Genomic DNA, 6,006 nt, shown 5'->3' with positions numbered 1-6,006 from the left:
GCTCATCCCATCCTGCGCTGACTGCTGTGCCTGCTCATCCCATCCTGCACTGACTGCTGTGCCTGCTCATCCCATCCTGCGCTGACTGCTGTGCCTGCTCATCCCATCCTGCGCTGACTGCTGTGCCTGCTCATCCCATCCTGCGCTGACTGCTGTGCCTGCTCATCCCATCCTGCGCTGACTGCTGTGCCTGCTCATCCCATCCTGCGCTGACTGCTGTGCCTGCTCATCCCATCCTGCGCTGACTGCTGTGCCTGCTCATCCCATCCTGCACTGACTGCTGTGCCTGCTCATCCCATCCTGCGCTGACTGCTGTGCCTGCTCATCCCATCCTGCGCTGACTGCTGTGCCTGCTCATCCCATCCTGCGCTGACTGCTGTGCCTGCTCATCCCATCCTGCGCTGACTGCTGTGCCTGCTCATCCCACCCTGCGCTGACTGCTGTGCCTGCTCATCCCATCCTGCGCTGACTGCTGCCTTCAAACTTCATCTGCATAGAGATCTCCGATAAGAAGGTCTATGCCTGGCCAGGCCCTGGGATTGTGGCTGCAGAGGGGGTAGTTATGTGTCCACAGGTTGGTGGGTTTGCTGTGGAGGACTGGCTTGGATTAGTTGAGTGGCCGTGGGTTTGGATGGCCTGTGGGGTGGGGGTAAGCCGCTTAGTAATGTGGCTGCGGGGGGTGGGGTTCAGGTCTTGGTTTGTTTTTTTGGGGGGGGTGACATTCTGACCGCCGGCATCCCGATCTCAACCCACACACAATGGGGGTGATTCAGACCTGAACGCTGGGCTGCTTTGATGTCATGCGATCAGATAGTCGCCGCCCAAGTGGGAGTGTAAATTCGCCGTGCAAGTGTGTGATGCTATGTGTACGTCAAACTGCAAAATCAACTGTGTGCAGTGTGTGCGCAGCCCAGGACTTACTCCTACAGTGCGATGACAACAGGCTGATCGGGGCCGGAGCTGTCGTCAGACACCCGCCCTGAAAACGCTTGGGCACGCCTGCATTTTTCCAGGCACTCCCAGTAAATGGTCATTTACCATCCACAAACGTACTCTTCCTGTCAATCACGTTGCGTACGCCCGTGTGATCGGAATTTTCGCACCATCCTGTCGCTGACCGGTGATGCCCGTTGTTGTTGTCCGACGCGCGTGCGCATTGCGGCGCATGCGCAGTTAGGACCTGATCGCCCGCTGTGCGAAAACGCACAGCAGCGGTCAGATCTGAATGACCCCCCCATGCTAATACTCAGTGTCACTGACTGGCTGTATGCAGCATGAAGTGATGTCATCGCCGCGCTGTATGAGGTCACAGTCTCTCGGTGCCGAGGGGAAGCGGCATGGTGGTGTATGACATCATCACGGCATGGTGGTGTATGACATCATCACTGCGCTGTTTGAGGTCAGTTTATCAGTGCCCCAGAGTAGCAGTGTGCGGTGTGTGATGTCATCACTCTGTAGGGTGAGGTCACAGTCTTTCAGTGCCCACTGGTGAGTGAATTCATCACCGCACTAATGTGAGGTCACAGCCTCTCAGTAATTACCCCTATAGTAATGTCTGCAGGGGAGCAGAATAAAACGCTGAGCGCTGGGGGAACAGGGGCAGGAATCAGGAGACAGCAGCAGGAAGCACAGTGTCAGTGTGACACCCCAATCTGCCCCGTCACGTGTTACCCAACCCCACTCCGCTGCACGGCAGGCTACTAGGGTATCCGGGGAGTCACGTGCACCGCACAGGCCGGACCGGAAGTGGCGCGGCGCGCGCGGCACAGGCCGGATATTGGGTGTGGTAGAAGAGGAGACGAGAGTGGCGCGTGGCGGAGCGGTGAGTGCGCAGCTGTCTGGTGTGCGGGTGCTCTTCCATGTGCTGCAGCTTCCTCCCTCCTGGCGGTGACACAGGCCTGCGCTCCCCTGACCTCCCAGCACACTCTCATGGCCTTATAGTCTCCCATTTAATATCTAAATAGCCCTCACAGTGTCTGCAATATATCCTCCCTCACAGCCTCACTACAACCCACCATATAATCTCAGTACTCCCCTTCTCAAACCCCCCATATCCCCTGTATCACCCCAATTTCTCTGACGTCCTAGTGGATGCTGGGAACTCCGAAAGGACCATGGGGAATAGCGGCTCCGCAGGAGACTGGGCACAACTAAAGAAAGCTTTTAGGTCACCTGGTGTGCACTGGCTCCTCCCACTATGACCGTCCTCCAAGCCTCAGTTAGATTTTGTGCCCGGCCGAGGTTGGATGCACACTAGGGGCTCTCCTGAGCTTCTAAAAAGAAAGTATATAATTAGGTTTTTTATTTTACAGTGAGACCTGCTGGCAACAGGCTCACTGCAGCGAGGGACTAAGGGGAGAAGAAGCGAACCTACCTGCTTGCAGCTAGCTTGGGCTTCTTAGGCTACTGGACACCATTAGCTCCAGAGGGATCGACCGCATGGAACTGGCCTTGGTGTTCGGTCCCGGAGCCGCGCCGCCGTCCCCCTTACAGAGCCAGAAGCAAGAAGAGGTCCGGAAAATCGGCGGCAGAAGACATCAGTCTTCACCAAGGTAGCGCACAGCACTGCAGCTGTGCGCCATTGCTCCTCATACACACTTCACACTCCGGTCACTGAGGGTGCAGGGCGCTTGGGGGGGCGCCCTGAGCAGCAATAAAAACACCTTGGCTGGCAAAAATACCACAATATATAGCCCCAGAGGCTATATATGTGATAATTACCCCTGCCAGAATCCATAAAAAAGCGGGAGAATAGTCTGCGAAAAAGGGGCGGAGCTATCTCCTTCAGCACACTGGCGCCATTTCTCCCTCACAGCTCCGCTGGAAGGAAGCTCCCTGGCTCTCCCCTGCAGTCTACACTACAGAAAAGGGTAAAAAAAAGAGAGGGGGGGCACTAAATTTAGGCGCAGTATATATAACAGCAGCTATAGGGGACATAATTCAGTTAGTCCCTGCATTATATAGCGCTCTGGTGTGTGCTGGCATACTCTCACTCTGTCTCCCCAAAGGGCTTTTGTGGGTCCTGTCCTCTGTTAGAGCATTCCCTGTGTGTGTGCGGTGTGTCGGTACGGCTGTGTCGACATGTTTGATGAGGATAATGATGTGGAGGCGGAGCAGATGCCTATAGAAGGGATGTCACCCCCTGCGGGGCATACACCTGAGTGGATGGACTTATGGAAGGAATTGCGTGCACGTGTCGACTCCTTACACAAAAAATTTGACGACATGCCAAATGCGGGACAGCCGGCTTCTCAGCTCGTGCCTGTCCAGGCGTCTCAAAGGCCATCGGGGGCTCTAAAACGCCCGCTACCTCAGATGGCAGACGCGGATGTCGACACGGATACTGACACCAGTATCGACGACGATGAGTCTAGTCTAATGTCCACTAAGGCCATTCGTTGCATGATTGAAGCAATGAAAGAGGTGTTACAAATTTCTGATATAAACCCAGGTACCACTAAAAAGGGTATTATGTTTGGGGAGAAAAAACTACCCGTAGTTTTTCCCCCATCAGAAGAATTAAATGAAGTGTGTGAAGAAGCGTGGGTTTTCCCTGATAAAAGATTGGTAATCTCTAAGAAGTTACTAATGGCGTTCCCTTTCCCGCCAGAGGATAGGTCACGTTGGGAGACACCCCCTAGGGTGGATAAAGCGCTCACACGTTTGTCTAAAAAGGTGGCACTACCGTCTCCGGATACGGCCGCCCTCAAGGAACCTGCTGATAGAAAGCAGGAGGCGATCCTGAAGTCTGTATATACACACTCAGGCATTATACTTAGACCAGCTATTGCGTCAGCATGGATGTGCAGTGCTGCCGCTGCGTGGTCAGATTCCCTGTCAGAAATATTGACACCCTAGACAGGGACACTATTCTGCTAACCATAGAGCATATAAAAGACTCAGTCTTATACATGAGAGATGCACAGAGGGAGATCTGCCGGCTGGCATCTAAAATAAGTGCATTGTCCATTTCTGCTAGGAGAGGCTTATGGACTCGCCAGTGGACAGGGGATGCAGATTCAAAAAGGCACATGGAAGTTTTGCCTTATAAGGGTGAGGAGTTATTTGGGGATGGTCTCTCGGACCTAGTTTCCACAGCAACTGCTGGGAAGTCAGCATTTTTACCCCATGTTCCCTCACAGCCTAAAAAGGCGCCGTTTTATCAGGTACAGTCCTTTCGGACTCATAAAAACAGGCGTGGAAAAGGCGGGTCCTTTCTGTCCAGAGGCAGAGGTAGGGGAAAAAGGCTGCAACAAACAGCAGGTTCCCAGGAGCAAAAGTCCTCCCCCGCTTCTTCCAAGTCCGCCGCATGACGGTGGGGCTCCACAGGCGGAGCCAGGTACGGTGGGGGGTCGCCTCAAAAATTTCAGCGATCAGTGGGCTCGCTCACAGGTGGATCCCTGGATCCTGCAAATAGTATCTCAAGGGTACAAACTGGAATTCGAGGCGTCTCCACCCCACCGGTTCCTAAAATCTGCCTTGCCGATTACTCCTTCAGACAGGGAGGCTGTGCTAGCGGCAATTCACAAGCTGTATTCCCAGCAGGTGATAATCAAGGTGCCCCTACTTCAACAAGGACGGGGTTACTATTCCACACTGTTTATGGTACCGAAACCGGACGGTTCGGTGAGACCCATTTTAAATTTGAAATCCTTAAACACATACATAAAAAAATCCAAGTTCAAGATGGAATCGCTCAGGGCGGTTATTGCAAGCCTGGACGAGGGGGATTACATGGTATCCCTGGACATCAAGGATGCTTACCTGCATGTCCCCATTTACTATCCTCACCAGGAGTACCTCAGATTTGTGGTACAGGATTGCCATTACCAATTCCAGACGCTGCCGTTTGGACTCTCCACGGCACCGAGGGTGTTTACCAAGGTTTTGGCAGAAATGATGATACTCCTTCGAAGAAAGGGAGTTTTAATTATCCCGTACTTGGATGATCTCCTAATAAAGGCGAGGTCCAAGGAGCAGTTGTTGGTGGGAGTAGCACTATCTCAGGAGGTGCTACACCAGCACGGTTGGATTCTGAATATTCCAAAATCACAGCTGGTTCCGACGAGACGTCTACTGTTCCTGGGTATGATTCTGGATACAGTCCAGAAAAAAGTGTTTCTCCCGGAGGAGAAAGCCAAGGAGCTGTCATCTCTAGTCAGAGACCTCCTGAAACCAAAACAGGTATCGGTGCATCACTGCACGCGGGTCCTGGGAAAGATGGTGGCTTCTTACGAAGCAATTCCTTTCGGCAGGTTCCATGCCAGAATCTTTCAGTGGGACCTGTTGGACCAATGGTCCGGATCGCATCTTCAGATGCATCAACTGATAACCCTGTCTCCAAGGACCAGGGTGTCTCTTCTGTGGTGGCTGCAGAGTGCTCATCTTCTAGAGGGCCGCAGATTCGGCATACAGGACTGGGTCCTGGTGACCACGGATGCCAGCCTTCGAAGCTGGGGCGCAGTCACACAGGGAAGAAATTTCCAGGGACTTTGGTCAAGTCAGGAGTCGTCCCTACACATAAATATTCTGGAACTGAGGGCCATTTACAATGCCCTAAGTCAGGCAAGGCCCCTGCTTCAAAACCAGCCGGTTCTGATCCAGTCAGACAACATCACGGCAGTCGCCCATGTAAACCGACAGGGCGGCACAAGAAGCAGGATGGCGATGGCAGAAGCCACAAGGATTCTCCGATGGGCGGAAAATCACGTACTAGCACTGTCAGCAGTGTTCATTCCGGGAGTGGACAACTGGGAAGCAGACTTCCTCAGCAGACACGACCTACACCCGGGAGAGTGGGGACTTCATCCAGAGGTCTTCCTACTGTTGGTAAACCGTTGGGAAAGGCCACAGGTGGACATGATGGCGTCCCGCCTCAACAAAAAGCTAAAGAGATATTGCGCCAGGTCAAGGGACCCTCAGGCGATAGCTGTGGACGCTCTAGTGACACCGTGGGTGTACCAGTCGGTTTATGTGTTCCCTCCTCTGCCTCTCATACCAAAGGTA

At 53.4% G+C, this 6,006-nt stretch overlaps 1 protein-coding gene across 2 annotated transcripts in view; it reads left to right on the top strand.

Moving 5' to 3' along the window:
* Nucleotides 1-1,721: 1,721 nt before the first annotated feature.
* Nucleotides 1,722-6,006, top strand: part of LOC135057475 (nucleolar RNA helicase 2-like) — a 198,162-nt gene continuing 193,877 nt past the window's right edge. For both annotated transcript variants that reach the window (XM_063963359.1, XM_063963358.1), the window contains exon 1: nt 1,722-1,822. The gene's annotated coding sequence lies outside the window, so the exon portion shown is untranslated. The remainder of the gene's footprint in view (nt 1,823-6,006) is intronic.

This window comes from Pseudophryne corroboree, chromosome 3 (genome assembly GCF_028390025.1).
Source record: "Pseudophryne corroboree isolate aPseCor3 chromosome 3, aPseCor3.hap2, whole genome shotgun sequence".
Taxonomy (NCBI): domain Eukaryota; kingdom Metazoa; phylum Chordata; class Amphibia; order Anura; family Myobatrachidae; genus Pseudophryne; species Pseudophryne corroboree.
Note: the sequence above shows the minus strand (reverse complement) of the source record. Positions and strands in the feature narration are given on the sequence as shown.